This window comes from Muntiacus reevesi, chromosome 8 (genome assembly GCF_963930625.1).
Source record: "Muntiacus reevesi chromosome 8, mMunRee1.1, whole genome shotgun sequence".
In the NCBI taxonomy this organism is placed as follows: Eukaryota; Metazoa; Chordata; class Mammalia; order Artiodactyla; family Cervidae; genus Muntiacus; species Muntiacus reevesi.
Window position 1 is genome coordinate 9,383,792 of NC_089256.1, and position 18,107 is coordinate 9,401,898.

General features: G+C 40.8%; 1 pseudogene; it reads right to left on the reverse strand.

The window, feature by feature from the left end:
• Window positions 1–1,655: 1,655 nt before the first annotated feature.
• LOC136173801 (U2 spliceosomal RNA) lies at window positions 1,656–1,789 on the reverse strand (annotated as a pseudogene).
• Between the last annotated feature and the right edge of the window lie 16,318 nt (window positions 1,790–18,107).

Consider the following 18,107-nt stretch of genomic DNA (forward strand, 5'->3'; position numbering starts at 1 on the left):
TCATGATTGTTATACTTTCTTGCTAGAATATTTGACCTATATGGGGGTTTTCTTTTTATTTCTAATAACACTGTTTCCATTTAATTAGATTTTCTCTTATATTGGAAATACCACATAGCTTGCTTTCTTTCTATTTGCATTTTTAGGTATAGCTTCCCCTTTTTATTTGTAGACATTCACTGTGATTTTATATTTGGGACGCTTTAATGAAAAACAAATAGCTTGATTATTAATATTTGTAATCAATCCATTGCTTTTTCTTTTGATAGGCAAAACTCATGAATGATGAGATTTAGAATGAATGGATCTAATTTATTTAGATTTAGTTATTACCAGGTAATTTTCCTTTCTTGACTTTCTTGCTATCTATTAAATTAATACATTTTTCTTTATTTTTTCCTTTCTCCTCTTAACTGGTTTATATACTATAGACTTTTAAAATTCTGTTTGTTTTTACTTTTAATTTTTTAATAAAAAATTATTGAGATACAATTCATATATAGTTCACCCATTCAAAATGTACAATTCAATGGTTTATAATGTATCCATGGAGTTGTCCAGTCATCACCTTAATATCTCAATATGCTTTAGAATATTTCATCACCCTGCAAAGAAACCTCATACCCATTAGCAGCCACTCTCCATTTTCCCCAGAACCCTCCCTCCCAGCCCCAAGCCACCCCAATCTATTTTCTGTCTCTATGGATTTGCCTGTCCTGGACATTTCTTATAAATGGAATCATACAATATGTGGTCTTTTGTGACTGGCTTCTTTTACTTAGTGTAATGTTCTTGTGGTTCATTGATGCTATAGCATGTTAACACTTCATCTCTTTTTAGTGCCAGATAATATTTCATTGTATAAACATGCCACATTTTATTATTTGATCAGTGATGTACTTTTGAGTTGTTTCCATTTTGGCATCATTATGAATAATGCTACTATAAACAGGTACAAGTTATTGGATGGAGAAATGCTTTTATTACTGGGGTATTTCTAGGAGAGGAATTTCTAGATCATGTGGTAATTCTATATTTACCCTGTTGAGGAACTTTGGACTATTTCCCAAAGTGGTACTTTGCATTCCCACTAGCAGTGTATGAGGGCTCCAATTTCGTCACATTCTCACAGTATTTGTTGTCTGATTTTTTAATCCTAGCCATGCTCGTGGATGTGAAGTGGTATCTCGTTGTGGTTTTGAGTTCCATTTCCCTAATGGCTAAGGCTGGCAAGCGTCTTTTTAAGTGCTTTTGCTCATTTGTATATCTTCTTTGGACAAATGTCTGTTTAGATCCTTTGCCCATTTTAAATTGGGTTATTTGTCCTTATGGGGTTTCCCTGGTGACTCAGTGTAAAGAATCCTGGAAATGCAGGAGATGTGGGTTTAATCCCTGCATTAAAGTCAGGGGTTAAAGGAAGATTCCCTGGAGAAGGAAATGGCAACTCCTCCAGTATTCTTGCCGGGGAAATCCCATAGGTAGAGGCGCCTGGTAGACTACACTCCACGGGGTCACAAAAGAGTTGAACACAATTGCACAACAATGATAACAATTTGTCCTTATATCATTGAGTTGTAGGAGTTCTTTATAAACTCAAGATACAAGTCCCTTATCAGATACATAATTGGAAAAAATATCATCTTTTCATTCTCTTAGTAGTGTCCTTTGCAGAACAAAGAATTTTAAGTTTATTGATTTCTAGTTTATCAATGTTTTAGTTTTGTTGCTTAAGCTTTTGGTGTCATAAAAGATACTACACTTGATCTTAGCCAAAAGGCCAAGAAGCGATTGTCATAAATATTTCCTAATCCAAGGACATAAAGATTTATACCTATGTTTTACTCTTTTAATTTTTAAGATGCATACTTCATTATGCCACCAATTCCTTCATTCTTTCTTCTGAAAATTTAACTCAGTTTACAGTTTCTCCATGTCTCCTGATTTTTTATTTTAATCTTCTTATGCCATATTCTAAATTAATTTGTCTACTCTCTTCTAATTTTTTCCAATCTAAAGTTGAGTCCATCAATATTTTAATATTCCACTTGTTTATTTTTCCAGGGTTTCATATAGGGTTTTTTTTTTTTTCATATCCACTGGCCCTGTTTCATTTTGCCTATTTAATTCCACAAATATCTTTTAATTCATGGAGGTCATTTCTTTATCTCTTTGAGGATCCTAAATATGCCTTTTTAAAATTAATTTTCCCATGGTCAAATTTATTTCACCTGGAGTAAATTCAGCTCACAATTGTCCACCTTTCTCTTATTTTCTCTTAGGTTTAGGAATTTTCATTTACAATCTCACCTTGAGTGAGAAGGTTTATTTTTCTCAACCTCTGTCTCTGAGCTCAAAACTCATAATAATTGTTCACAGTCCCTCTCCAGCGGTGATATTTTGGATATTTCCAGTCAGGCAGCAAATGTCAGCATGACTGGGACCAACCTGGGCCTGCATCCCTGGGCCTCATTGGCAGCACAAGACAGCTTTTCATCAGTCATTACTCCAAGCAGCAGGACTTTATATATCAAATTTCTTTCTAAATGACTAGAAAACCCAGGCTCAGAGATATACTCACAATATTTGTTATCTGTGAACAATCAGAGACATTGTGACGCTAACTCAGCTAAGAAATTACGATACTGGGATTTAAACCTAGTTCTCTGACTCCAAAGCCCAGTATGCTTTGTTGACTCTGAAGGCGGGTGGCAGCAAGTCATCCTCACACAGCCCCGAGGGTCCCAATCAGAGAAACACTCATGGACTGAGGGAACAGAGGCCTGCCCCTGAAGCTGTTTCACATAAGTATTCCTTCCTTTGAATGAATTGCCTGCAAATTGGTTCCCTTCCTTGAGCAGGTAAACCATGCCCAGAAGGAGACCAGAGTGAGTGGGTGAATGACTAAAACTGAAACTCAAATTGAGAGTTGAACCCATGGTCTTTCAATTGAGATCACACACCTGGTTTCAGGACTTAATGAAACCCCGGTTCTGAATGTCTCATCATAGAAACAATTCAGTGAGAGATAAAGTGATAGGTAAGAAGTGAATTTACTTAGAGAGAAACACACTCCACAGAGTGTGGACCATCGTCACAGGATATGGGGTTGTCAGTTTTTATAGGGATGGGTAATTTCATATGCTAATGAGTGGGAGGAGTATTCCAGCCACTTGGGGAAGTTCAGTTCAGTCACTCAGACATGCCTGACTCTTTGCAACCCCATGGACTGTAGCACTCCAGGTTTCCTTGTCCATCACCAACTCCCAGAGCTTGCTCAAATTCATGTCCATTGAGTTGGTGATGCCATTCAACCATCTCATCCTCTGTTGTCCCCCTCTCCTCTTGCCTTCAATTTTTCCCAGCATCTGGGTCTTTTCCAGTGAGTCAGTCCTTCACATCAGATGACAAAAGTATTGGAGCTTCAGCTTCAGCGTCAGCCCTTTCAATGATATTCAGGACTGATCTCCTTTAGGATTGACTAGTTGAATCTCCTTGCAGTTCAAGGGACTCTCAAGAGTCTTCTCCAACACCACAGTTCAAAAGAATCAATTCTTCGGGGCTCAGTTTTCTTTATAGTCCAACTCTCACATCCATACATGACCACTGAAAAACCATAGCCTTGACTAGACAGACCTTTGTTGGCAAAGTAATGTCTCTTTTTTTAATATGCTGTCTAAGTTGGCCATAGCTTTTCTTCCAAGGAGCAAGTGTCTTAATTTCATGGCTGCAGTCACCATCTGCAGTGATTTTGGAGTCCAAGAAAATAAAGTCTATCACTGTTTCCATTGTTTCCCCATCTATTGGCCATGAAGTGATAGGACCAGATGCCATGATCTTAGTTTTCTGAATGTTGAGTTTTAAGCCAACTTTTTCACTCTCCTCTTTCACTTTCATCAAGAGGCTCTTTAGTTCTTCACTTTCTGCCCTAAGTGTGGTGCCATCTGTGTATCTGAGGGTATTGATATTTCACCCAGGAATCTTGATTCCAGCTTGTGCTTCATTCAGTCCAGCATTTCCCATGATCTACTCTGCATATAATTTAAAGAAGCAGGGTGACAATATACAGACTTTGACGTACTCCTTTCCTGATTTGAACCAACCTGTTGTTCCATGTCTGGTTCTAACTGTTGCTTCTTGACCTGCATACAGATTTCTCAGGAGGCAGGTAAGGTGGTTTGGTATTCCCATCTCCTTCAGAATTTTCCACAATTTCTTGTGATCCACATAGTTAAAGGTTTTGGCACAGTTCATAAAGCAGAAGTAGATGTTTTTCTGGAACTCTTTTGCTTTTTTGATGATCCAAAAAAGAGTTTTGGGGAAAGGGGTGGAGATTTCCAGGAATTGGGCCACTGCCCACTTTTTAACCTTTATTGACTTGGAACTGTCATGGCATCTGTGGGTGTATCATTTAGCTTGCTGATGTGCTGCAATGAGCAATGCAAGAGACCTGGGTTAGATCCCTGGGTTGGGAAGATCCCCTGGAGAAGGGAATGGCAATCTACTCCAGTATTCTTGCCTGGAGAATTCCATGGACAGAGGAGCTTGGCAGGCTATAGTTCATAGTGTTGCTAAAAGTCAGACATGACTGAGCAACTAACGCTTTCACTAACACTTTTACTGAGGCTCAAGGTCTACTGGAAGTCCATCTTGGATCTATTTGGTTCTAATCAGTTTATGTCATGTCCTAGGGCTATGCCATTCTTTTAAATGTTGTACTCTGCTCCCTTCCCTTCTGTTTCAACACAAGTTCCAGTCCCAACTCTGCCACTTACTTTTAGGGTAACTTAGATTATGTTACATCTCTGACTCTATGCCCTAGGTTATAAAGTGGGGACAGTAACACTTATCTTCATAGGTCATAAGAAGGATTCTGCAAGCAGACTCACAAAACAATACTATCATAATGGTTCACCTTTCCCTTTCTTATGGACATAGTCAGTTTTACATAGTGGCCTGAGTATTGCTGGGAGCATGCTTCTTCTCCTCCTATGTCTAGAATCTGGGGGAAAAAAAAACACCACATACTAGGAAAATCTAAGGCACAGTACAGTAGACTATAACACACTCCCTGCTATGAGATACATTTCGCTACTGATCAAGAACATGAGATGGGTAGGAGCGGGCAGTGAAACAAAGCAGGATCCTGTAGGACTCCTGGGCATGGGAGCCTCTCTATGTCTCCCATTTTTTCTTTTTTTTTTTTTTTCCATTTATTTTTATTAGTTGGAGGCTAATTACTTTACAATATTGTAGTGGTTTTTGCCATACATTGACATGAATCAGCCATGGATTTACATGTGTTCCCCATCCTGAACCCCCCTCCCACCTCCCTCCCCATCCCACCCCTCTGGGTCATCCCAGTGCACCAGCCCCGAGCACTTGTGGAGCCCATTATACAGAGTGAAGTAAGCCAGAAAGATAAACACCAATACAGTATACTAACGCATATATATGGAATTTAGAAAGATGGTAATAACCCTATATGCAAGACAGAAAAAGAGTCACAGATGAACAGAACAGACTTTTGGACTCTATGGGAGAAGGCGAGGGTGGGGTGATCTGAGAGAACAGCATCGAAATATGTCTCCCATTTCTTGTTAGTAGGAAAAACGTTTCAGCCCCCATGACCTTTCCTGAGTTCCAAAGGGCAGATGCTTGTAACAGCTGCCAATCAGGGAAGGGAGAGGATGAAGAGACAGTTGGAGGAGCAGCCAAGAAACACTAGTGTAGCCTTGAGGTAGGGTCATGGTTCACCTAAAGGGATACACACAATATCTTTAAGCTCTTTATAGAATTAAAATCCCCAAACAAATGGAAGACGTTTGCATTTTTCCTTCCAGAGAAGACCATCTGAGACCAGATTAAGGAAAACAGAGAAACTCATCAAGAGACTACCCCAAAACTAGAAAGACATTAAAGGCATGCAGGCCCTGCACATATGTTAATCTTATCAGCAATCCCACCCTTGAACCATTGCTATAAAACTCCTCACCAAATCTTTCCAGGTTGGGACATACAGTATTTGAGGCAGGAGTCCTCTGTGTTCACCTTTGGCCTGGTAAAGCAATAAAGCTCTTCTTTTCTACTTCACCCAAAACTCTGTCTCTGAGATTTGATTCAGCAGTGATGCACAGAGGCTGAGTTTTTGGCCTCTGTAGCATAGGAAGGCAAGACCCATAAAGGCCCCCATTCTAGTTCTCAAGAGAGAACACTTTCCCTTGATAACCTGGAATAGAACAGAGCCTCTGGGGGGTAATAATTCTGGGTGACAACTCCATAGGCTCATATAGACTATGAAGCAAGTCTCCAGAGGATGCTTTGTTTCAAAGAAAATAGGAGTAAATCAGAGACTTGGGATTTTCCCTGAATAATGCATCTGAGCTTCAATTTTGAGCAGGCTTGAACACCATAACCTTATTAAAATAAGATTTATGCCTTGGGTGAGACAAATATTTCTTATATATGACACCAAAAGCACTGTCTATAAGAGAAAAAATTAATAAATTGGACTTCATCAAGATAAAAACTTCTGCTGACATTGTTCAGTTCAGTCGCTCAGTCGTGTCTGACTCTTTGTGACCCCATGAACTGCAGCACACCAGGCCTCCCTGTCCATCATCAACTCCTGGAGTCCACCCAAACCCATGTCCATTGAGCTGGTGATGCCATCCAACCACCTCATCCTCTGTCGGCCCCTTCTCCTCCTGCCCTCAATCTTTCCCAGAATCAGGGTCTTTTCCAATGAGGCAGTTCTTCGCATCAGGTGGTCAAAGTACTGGAGTTTCAGCTTCAACATCAGTCCTTCCAATGAACACCCAGGACTGATCTCCTTTAGGATGGACTGACTGGATCTCCTTGCAGTCCAAGGGACTCTTGAGAGTCTTCTCCAACACCACAGTTCAAAAGCATCAATTCTTTGGCACTCAGCTTTCTTCATAGTCCAACTCTCACATCCATCCATGACTACTGGAAAAACCATAGCCTTGACTAGATGGACCTTTGTTGGCAAAGTAATGTCTCTACTTTTTAATATGCTGTCTAGGTTGATCATAACTTTCCTTCCAAGGAGTAAGCGTCTTTTAATTTCATGGCTGCAATCATTATCCACAGTGATTTTGGAGCCCAGAAAAATAAAGTCAGCCACTGTTTCCACTGTTTCCCCATCTATTTGCCATGAAGTGATGGAACCAGATGCCATGATCTTAGTTTTCTGAATGTTGAGCTTTAAGCCAATTTTTTCACTCTCCTCTTTCACTTTCATCAAGAGGCTCTTTAGTTTTTCTTCACTTTCTGCCATAAGCGTGGTGTCATTTGCATATCTAAGGTTATTGATATTTCACCCAGCAATCTTGATTCCAGCTTGTGCTTCCTTCAGCCCAGCGTTTCTCATAATGTACTCTGCATAAAAGTTAAATAAGTAGAGTGACAATATACAGCCTTGATGTACTCCTTTTCCTATTGGAATCAGTTTGTTGTTCCATGTCCAGTTCCAACTGTTGCTTCTTGACCTGCATACAGATTTCTCAAGAGGCAGGTCAGGTGGTCTGGTATTCCCATCTCTTTCAGAATTTTCCACAGTTTATTGTGATCCAGACAGTCAAAGACTTTGTTAACAGAATGAAAAGATGCAAATCATATGTCTGATAAAGGACATGTATCTACAATATATAAAATAAGAAAATAAACAATACAATGTTTTAAAGGGACAAAAGTTTTAACAGGCACTTCACCATAAAAGATATATGGATGGCTAAGAAGCACATGAAAGGAACTCAACAGCATTTGTCACTGAGGAAATGCATATCAAACACACAAATACTACCACAATGCTGTTAAAATGACTAAAATGAAATATATACACTATGGCAAGCATTGGTAAGGAACTAGAAGTTTCATACACTGCTGATGGGAATGTTAATAGAAGAATCATTTTGGAAGACACTTTGGCAAGAAGTAAAACTTAACTTACCATGTAATCCAGTCATTGGACTCCTAAGGATTTACCCAAAAGAGAAGAAAATATGTGCTCTTACATGTGCTCCTAGCTTTACAAATAAACCTACTATGTGCTTCATAGTAACTTGATTTGTAGTAGTCTCAAAGTGGAAGTGACCTAAATGCCCTTTAACAGATGCTCTTGTTATCAGGTGAACAGATAACAAACTGTGGTGTATCCATACAGTGGAATCCTACTTAGCCATAAAACAGAATGAACCTTTGATACATACAATGTGCAAGACTCTCAGAATAGTTTTGCTCAGTGAAAGAAGCCACGCAGATAAAAAGAGTACGTATTGTATGACTCTATTTATATAAAATTCTAGTAAATGAACATGTAATAACAGAATGTAGACTAGTGGTTGCCTGGAGCTGGTGGGCAGGAGGATGAAGAATGAAGCTTTTGTGGTTTATTGTGGTGATGCTTTCATGGGTGTGTACATATGGCAAGGCTTACCAAAGTTTACACTTTAGATATATGCAGATTATTGTACATCAACTACATCTCAATCTACATCTCCATAAAGCCATTAAGAGAAGGGAAAAGGAGGAGAAGGAGCCCTGAGTTCTGTGATTCTTAGCTGTTGACAGGTCCCTCCAAGACACTAGCAAAAGTTCCAAAATATGGGAATATCTTTCAAATTTGGAAATTTGTACTGGAAACTCAAGATCACATAAGGTCTTTCAGGGTCTTTACAAGTTTAAAGAATTTTTGAAACTTAATGCTTAAAGGTGTTTTTTTATACTGGGAAGCTGTTATCCCAGGTTTTGGAGTTTTTGGTGGAACTATCATTCAAGGCCCCCCTTCCATTTTTTCCAGGTTCCAGTCAGTTTCCTAGTCACCTTTCTACTTGTATAGAAAGTGTGGGGTCTCAGCTTCCTGGTGGTTGGCATTGCAGACACAGCTGCTCCTACTCCAGCCTGATCCCTTCACATTCCTAACCCCGAGATCTTGTATCTGCCTGCCATTCTTGACCTGCTCCTGCATCCTAAGCACTTGGCTTTTCATCTCTACTCTATCCTCTGTCCTCTGACCCACTCATCCTGGTTGCCCATGCAAATCCTTGGCCCTAGTTGTGGTTATATAAAATTCAAACACTGGCCAGACACATCTGGTGCCTCTGTGGAGGGGTCAAGGGCAGAACTGTGGGGAGGTTTTTCAGATTCTCTTTGGTTGGATTGTCCTCTGACCTGCAGATAGTATCACAGGTTCCTTCAGCTAAGTTTACACAAGTGGTTCAGAGCATCTCTGTGGAAACACTCCTGACCCCCACACCAGGTTGGGTTGGGGTCCCCTTTTCTTCTCAAAGATCTCATGTTTCCCTTTGTCATTTCATTTACTTGCTTTTCTTTTTATTTTCTTGCCTTTCCCCAATCCACATCGCTTTTCCAATATGACAGACTCTGGAGAAAAGGAGTTCATCTCTTAAACATCTCTGTATTCTCAGTACACAACGTAGATCCAGGCACATAGAAGACAATCAGCTAAACAGCTAATTTAGCTTAGAGCAGTGATACCAGCAGGGCCTAAGCTGATAGGTCCTGGAGACCATCTGTTTGTTTCAGCTTGCAATACAAATGTGGTTCCTTGACTTTAGATTTTTATCAGTGTGGTTTGGAAGGAAGCAATGACTCTGTTCTTTGATAAACTTTAAAGAATGTCTAAGCCTTAAAGACGTATGAACACTAAAGAAGAATCAATTTATTCTTCCCAGATGAACTCTAACCTGTTTTCCAAATATATTACATTTCCTACCCAGCAACCAGAAAGCTGTGTTCGTTACATTCCTTGAAAAGAGAGATGGCTGAGATTCACATCCCGAGTCCCTGGCCAATCTTCTACCCACACGGTACGTGATAGGTCTCCATGCAGAATAGCAGAATGATCACTCCAGGAAAGTTTGCTTCTGAAAAATGCTGCTTCCCATCTACTTTCCTGCTTGGGGAGTAGGCTAGAGAGTGAGAATCATGTGGGATCCCTCCTTCCTCTCTGGTTTGAGGTCTCTGCAGAAGCCCAACCAAGTGTTCTAGTCCTAACCTAGAACCCTCCAGTTCCTGTTTGGACACTGTCCACTGAGCAGGAGGCATTTTCAGACTTGTCAGACTGCAGTGCTCCTAAGAGGTAGATAATGCATGGTGTCCATCTTTCCTCCCCTTCATTTCTTGCCCTAATCCCTTTGTCCCATCCCACTCCCCAGGTGAGAAGGTGATGGTCCCTGAGGGCCCTTGTGCTCATTGGGTTTTGCTCAGACCTGAGCTCATCGGCCCCAGGAATGAAGCTGGGGGCAGGGGTGAGGCCAACAGAGGGAGGGTGATCACAGTTACACATAAAGCAGGGTGACGGAGGAGATGTGAGGAATGGCAGCTTGAGTCCTGATTTCTGATGTCCTCTCTCACCACATTCCCTGCAGGAACTCAAAAAGGAAGCAAAAATGACACATAGGTGGGCATGGTCCTGATGCCAACTCCTAAAGAGGAGCCAACACACGTCTAAGTTTTCAGGTTCCCAGGAACTGGATGGTGGTCAACTTCTGCTCTGTGGGACCTGCTTCAATCACCTGGAAAAGGTAGGATCCAGTGACAAGGGAAGTGGAGCCCTTTCTGGCCAAATCTGGGTGAGGACATCTGACCACCCAGCAGGACGCGCTAGCCCAAGACACCAGCCGTGAGCCACCAAAGGCACAGAGGGAAAGGCCACTGCCTTCAGCACTGAGAAAACCAGTCCTTCATGTTCTCTGCCTTGCTCTTCCATCCTCCACTGATGCAAGACTATCAGCCTGACCTGCTCCTGTCCTGGAGGGAGCCACGCCCACAGGCAAGGATACGGAATGAATGAGTCCAAGAGAAAAGCACGAAGAGGGGCCAAGCAAAGAGCCAGACTTCTTCCCAAGGATGGGCTTTAGTAAAAGAAAAAAGAAAAATTAAAGAGAAGTTCATAGAAATTGCAGAAAGCTATACGACTAGAAAACCAAAAAGGAATTTGGGTATGTTTTTTAAAACATCTGAATTGAAAAGTACAGTTGCAGAGCTAAAAAATATTGTAAACAAGTACATGCCAATAAAAATCAATTTTATAAAGTGTAGAAAATTCTAAAAAAATAAGCTGAAGGAAAATTAGGAGAACTCACAAGGTCACAGTCATATGATGCCAGCAACATTTTAATTTTTGTGTTGTATTTCTATATATTTATAGTAAAGATATCAAATTTTAAAAACGGACTAAAAAGTAGAACTGATTCAACTGAAAACTAAATTAGTAATCCAAAACATCAAGTAGAAGAATGATTTCACTACACAAAAGCAGAAAATACAAAGGAAAAAAGAGTGAAAAGAATAAGAGATGTGAAACATAGATCCAGGAGACTCAAGATGCAAAATGCATAGTTTCAGAAAGAGATAAATGAACAGACCTAAGAGAAGCAAAAAGGTTAAAAAAAGGAAAAACTCTGAGTTGAAAATGATACAAATTTTTAAAGATACACTTGAAAAAATTTCCGAACTTTGAAAATAAAGAGATTGGCTTACAGGTTTCCAAACATGGCAAGAAGTTTCATTTCAAAGGCAAGAGAATCAGAGCACAACAGATTTCTCATCTGCAACTTTAGACACTAGAAGACAATGCTAAAATGTTTGTTTAGTTTTTCAAGGAAAGCATTGTGATTCAAGAATCTTACACTGTTCAATAAAGTATCCCTTAGTGACTCAGATGGTAAGAAATCCACCTGCAATGCGGAAGACCTGGGTTTGATCCCTGGGTCGGGAAGATCCTCTGGAGAAAGGTATGGCTACCCACTCCAGTGTTCTTGCCTAGAGAATCCCATGGACAGAGGAACCTGGAAGGCTACAGCACATTGGGGTGCAGAGAGTCAGACATGACTGAGTGACTGAGCACAGATACATTCATGTGGGAAGAGAAAGAATTTTTTCAGCTTAAGAAGACTCATAATGGATGCCATCCAAGTATATTTCTAAGTAAATTACTTGAGGGAATGTTCTAATTTTTTTTAATTAGAACAAAAAACTCTCAGAATGAAATATTCAAAGAGTAGGAGTTAGTAAAAAAAAAAAAAAAAGTTAAGCCTTCATTTTGTTCCAGCATAAAGTGGCAAGCAAGACAGGGCCCTGTCCTCCAGAAGCTGCTAATCAGATGCTCAGTGTTGTGAAGATTTGATGGGGGTGATCTGGGGGAGAAGGAACTGATATGCTGGTACTGCTCTGGCAGAACTGGGGATGGCATCTGGGTTAACTGAACCCAGGTCTCCCACATTGCAAACAGATTCTTTACCAGCTGAGCCACCAGGGAAGCCCAAGAATATTGGAATGGGTAGCCTATCCCTTCTGCAGTAGATCTTCCCGACCCAGGAATAGAATCCTGCATGGCAGGTGGATTCTTTATCAGCTGAGCTACCAGGGAAACCCCTTCTGAGGAGGAGACAACCTTGCATACTTATAGAAGAAGAACATTCTGAGCAGAGAAAAAAAAAAAGCAGTCTTTGTGATGAAAATAATCATGGTATGTTCTGCTCATTCAGACAGAATGGGTGACTGGGCATGGGGAACATGGGCAGAACAGAGGAAGAGAAAGTCAGGGAGACAGTGGAGCAGAGACCATCACCAAGTCACTGAAATCTAGTTTGTTCTTATTCCAGGACATATTAGATCAGTCCTCCAGCCTCCTGGGAAAGTGTGTGTGATCATGAGAGTTCCAGCAAGTGCAATGTCAACAGAAGTGACACTCAATTCTGCCCCATAAATGCCACACATATGCACTCCCCCTGCTTTCTCCCCCTCTTCCAGCTAGTTAGAATGAAACTGACCCCCAGGCTGACTTTCAAAGAGACATACAAGTTGAAGATGACGGCAGTCTGTATCTCTGAAGTTTACCCGTCAGTGCTGGTATATGAGCAAGAAACAAACATCTTCACAGTTTTGTAACCGAAAGTGGGGTCTGGCTGCTCGCCACTCAAAAGCCAATAAAAAGGCAAGGTTGGTGTAAAGGAAAGTTTGTTTTATTTTGAATGCTGGCAACCAGTGGGGAGGGCAGACACCTGTTCAAAGGCTGACACCTCCCACTGACAATCAATGGGCAAGAGCTTTTACAGGCTGAGAAAGGGGGTTATAAGCAGAAACAGTACCAAGACATCTTGAAACTGGTCATTGGTGGTGTGACCAGTGTCTTTTTTTTTTTTTTTTTTTTTTTTGGTGGCACTGTGTTTTCATTGCTGAACATGGACGTTCTCTAGTCTCAGTGAGCTGGGGATTGCTCTCTAGTTGTGGTACAGGGGATCCTCACTTTGGTGGCTTCTCTTGTTGCAGAGAACAGGCTCTAGGTGCTTGGGCTTCAGTAGTTGTAGCACATGGGCTTAGTTTCTCTGAGACATGTGGAATCTTACCAGACTAGGGATAGAACCCATGTCCCCTGCCTTGGAAGTGGGTCCTTATCCACTAGACTACCAGGGAAACTCCTGACCAGTGTCATCTTGATTGTTATAAGTGCAGTTAGTCTTCAGTTCCAGGGTCAGTTTGTTACCATTTCCTTGAGGTCAATTCTTGGAATTGTAGCAGCTTATGTCATGGCTATAGTCTGATCATGATGTAATTAACTTCTTAAACCTGGTAGAGTTATCAGTATCTATGATAGAGCTCACAGGATACTACCCATAGCTCAGAATATTGCCTATAGCTCTTGAGAAGGAACTAAAAGGTCCTTGACTATGTTTAACTGCTATTTGGTCTCCTTTGACTGTTTTGTTTCTGCACGTTTTCACTTCTTTCATTAAACTTATTCTTTGGGTAAACTTTTTCCACAGACAAAAAACAAGCAGAGGACGTGTGGGACAAGGACCATAGGATCCTGCTTTGTTTCAGTTTGAGCCATTGTTGAGAACTGGGATCAATCTGTTTCAGCAGTTAGCACACTCTGACCACCACAGGCAGGCAGGATCTTATGGGATCATAGCCCAGAGCTGAATTTTCTCACCAAATATAACCAGAAAGGCCAGAGGTATCATGGGAATGGGAGGGGGAAGGAAGTATCATGATCAAACTTATAAGTTCTAAGGCCAGGGATCAATCAAGAGACCATTGCCATGGTCTTGGAGAGAGATTGCTGTGTCTTGGAGCAGAGATTTAGAAATTGAGAGGCCATAATGTGATTCCATTAGGAGAAATTTTGGAGGTAAAGTTGATATTTTGAATGCAGGATATGTGAGAGGAATAAAGGATGATTCATGAGTCTGAGGTATTTCACTTGGATGAGAAGAGTTACAGTCAAAAGCAAATTTGAGGAATGGAAAATTCAGATTTCTGTTTGTTTCTGTTAAATCTGAGATGTCTACTAGATATCCAAGGGAGATATTTAGATATATGTATCTGGCATCTCACACAGTAATTGGGAACCCTTAGTGTCTGACGTCTGTGACTGGGACCTCTTAGGGGAGAGTGTTGGTAGAAATGAGTCTGGCATTTCGGGTTCTGTTGGCTAGGAGGAGCCAGCAATGAGGACTGAGGTGTGCCAAGAGGGTAGGAGGAGAGCCTACGAAGTGTGGATTCCCAGGGACTTGATGAGGTTTTCCCAGCACTGCCCGACTGCACTGATGTAAGTGAGGGTTAAGCACACACAGTAAGTCCCGTACATATGAACCTTCAGGTTGCGAACTTTTCAGATGCGAATGTGTGTTCTTATATCTAATCACATCAGGCATGAATGAAATTGAAGCTTGCCCTGCATCTCCTATTGCTGATGATCCTTCGTCTATACCATCTTCCGCCTCCTCTCCTTCCTCCGGTCAGTAACTCCTTGCCTGCTCACTCAGTACCAGTTCCTGTGTGCCAGCTGTTGTACCGTACTTTTCAAGGTACTGTAAGATTTAAAATGTTTTCTTTATTTTTGTCTGTTCTTTATGTATCATTTGTGTGAAAAGTATTATAAGCCTCTTAGAGTACAGTACTATACAGCCAATTGTGTTAGTTGGGTACCTAGGCTAACTTTGTTGGACTTACAAACAGTTTGGACGTATGAATGTGCTCTCAGAATGAAACTCATTCATTGTGTAGGGAACTTGCTATAGTCGGTTTTAAGCAATTTAGGATTTTTCCAGTCAACTACCTAAGCAGAATGCATGAATTTCCTAGGGCTGCCATAATAATATGGTGGCTTAAAGCACTAGAAATTTACTTTCTCTCAATTCCATAGGGTAGAGACCTCAAGTCAAGGGGTTGGCAGGGTTGCATGCTTCTGGAAGCTCTGAAGGAGAGGCATAGAGCCTCTCTCCTAGTTTCTGGTGGCTGCCAGAAATCCTTGGCAATTCTTGGTTTTCTTTGGTTTGTAGACACAGCACTCTCTCTGATTTCTGCCTCCCTCTTCTAACTCTGTGTGGTTCCTTTTCTCTTATAAACAGTGTTTGTCATTGGATTTAGAACCTGCCCTAAGCCAGGATCTTTAATTACATCAGCCAGGATTCCTTTTTTCCCAAACAAGGTCACATTTGAAGATTCTAGGTAGGTGTGCCTTTGAGAGGGCCATTATTCAACTCACTACCAGGAGTGAGAGGCAAACTGGTTAAAAGGATGTGTAAGGGGGCTATAGAACTGAATCATGGAATCCAAGCTGGATGGGGAGGGAAAGAAGGATAGGAGATGGTCATGGAGAATAGAGACTGCTGAGATCAGAAAGGGGAGTGGTTAAACAGAAGAACCAGACAAAGAAGATGAGGTGGGGTGAAAGGAGGTTTGACATCACCATGGCAGACGGAGTTCAATTACTGATTATGACAGTCTGGAGAATGGGCACCTGAGAGGGTGACAGTGATGACATCTGAGAATACTCCATTGGAAGAGAGGAGGGTGTGAGGTCCTGAGAATGTAGTCTGGGTCACCAGTGCGGATGATGAAGCCCTCAGAACGATGATGAGAGTGGAGAAGGGAGATCAGTGAGCCAGGTACCAGAAGCATCAATGAGCAAGCGATAGGCAAGGGGCAAGGGCAGCAGCCAAGAGGATTGAGTAAGTGATAGTGATGGCTAAGTCAGAATAGAAGAATGTAAGTGATTGAAAGATACAGGATATTCTATCAAAATAAAAACTAAAAGCTGGGAATCAAATTCCAAACGATTCCAACAAAACCCACTTGGTGAGGGAGGAACAGAGACAATGGTGAAGTAAACACATACTAACAGCTTCATTTTGATGTGGAATATGTGGCTGGAATTGAGTTGAATGAACCTATACTAAAGAGTATTCTCTTAAAAAATGGGGACAGTTAGCATATTGATAGAGAAGTACAGATTTGAATATACATCTTATGTATATATGTACGTATACATGTGGGATTCCCTGGTGGCTCAGATGGTAAAGAATCTGCCTTCAATGCAAGAGACCTGGGTTTGATCTCTGGGTCAGGAAGATTCTCTGGAGAAAGGAACGACAACCTGCTCCAGTATTCTTGCCTGGAGAATTACATGAACAGAAGAGCCTGGCAGGCCACAGTCCATGGGGTTGCAAAGAATCGGACACAACTGAAGAACTAACACACACACACAGACACACACACACACACACACACATATACACATATACTCATTAAAAGAGAGACACATGTAGAAAGGCATCCAAATCACCAGAAATCAAAATATTAAATAAAAATAAAAACTTTCTCAATGAATTAAAAATTGGTTAGGGAACAACAGAACAAATAATATATAGTAGCACAAAAAGCACACAATAAGATAAAATAAGGCCAAACATGTCTTTTTCCAATTATGGACACTGTATTTAATGTCCCTATTAAAACATCATTAGGCAGTCATTTACAACAATCATTTTGGTGATTATTTCATGGATGTATACTGTGCACTTTAAATATGTATAGTCTATTATATATCAATTATACTTCAATAAAGCTGTTTTTTGAAAGAAACAATGAAGACTCTAAGACGTAATGAAAAATAAAATTCTAATTTTATGTTTTATGCATATACCTAAAAAAGACAGAGAAAGGTTGAAAAGAGGAGTGGTGAGTGCAAACAAATAGAAAGGAAGCATGGCAATATTTACATCACACAAAGTGGATTTTAAGGTTAAAGTTACTGTAAAACAATATAAGTATATTTTAATGATAAAAGGTAATATCCACAAAATATTCTACAGACACAGAAAGCTTTCATGCACTAATAACAAAATTTTAAAATATGCAAAGCACTGGGTCTTCTCTCATGATGCAATGGCTAAGACTCCACACTTCCAATGTAGGGGGCCCAGGTTCGATCTCTGGTCAGGAAACTAGATCCCACATGTGACAACTAAGAGTTTGCATGCTGCAATGAAGATCACATGTGTGTTGCAAATAAGAGCTGGCACAGCCAAATATAAATATTAATATATATGTATATAAATGCATATTACATATATGTATATAAAGTATATACATATATATGTGTACTAACTCCTGGAGATACAACAGATAGGGCAAATCTACAATCATATTAAGAAACTTCAACTCAGTTCAGTTCATTTCAGTCGCTCAGTCATGTCCGACTCTTTGCAACCTCAATGAACTGCAGCACACCAAGCCTCCCTGTCCATCACCAACTCCCAGAGTCCACCCAAACCCATGTCCCTTGAGCTGGGGATGCCATCCAACCATCTCATCCTCTGTCGTCCCCTTCTCCTCCTGCCCTCAATCTTTCCCAGAATCAGGGTCTTTTCCAATGAGGCAGCTCTTCACATCAGATGACCAAAGTATTGGAGTTTCAGCTTCAGCATCAGTCCTTCCAATGAACACCCAGGACTGATCTCTTTTAGGAGGGACAGGTTGGATCTCCTTGCAGTCCAGGGGACTCTCGAGAGTCTCCTCCAACACCACAGTTCAAAAGCACAATTCTTTGGCACTCAGCTTTCTTCATAGTCCAACTCTCACATCCATACATGACCACTGGAAAAACCATAGCCTTGACTAGATGGACCTTTGTTGGCAAAGTAATGTCTCTGCTTTTTAATATGCTGCCTAGGTTGGTCATAACTTTCCTTCCAAGGAGTAAGCGTCTTTTAATTTCATGGCTTCAATCACCATTCACAGTGATTTTGGAGCCCAGAAAAATAAAGTCAGCCACT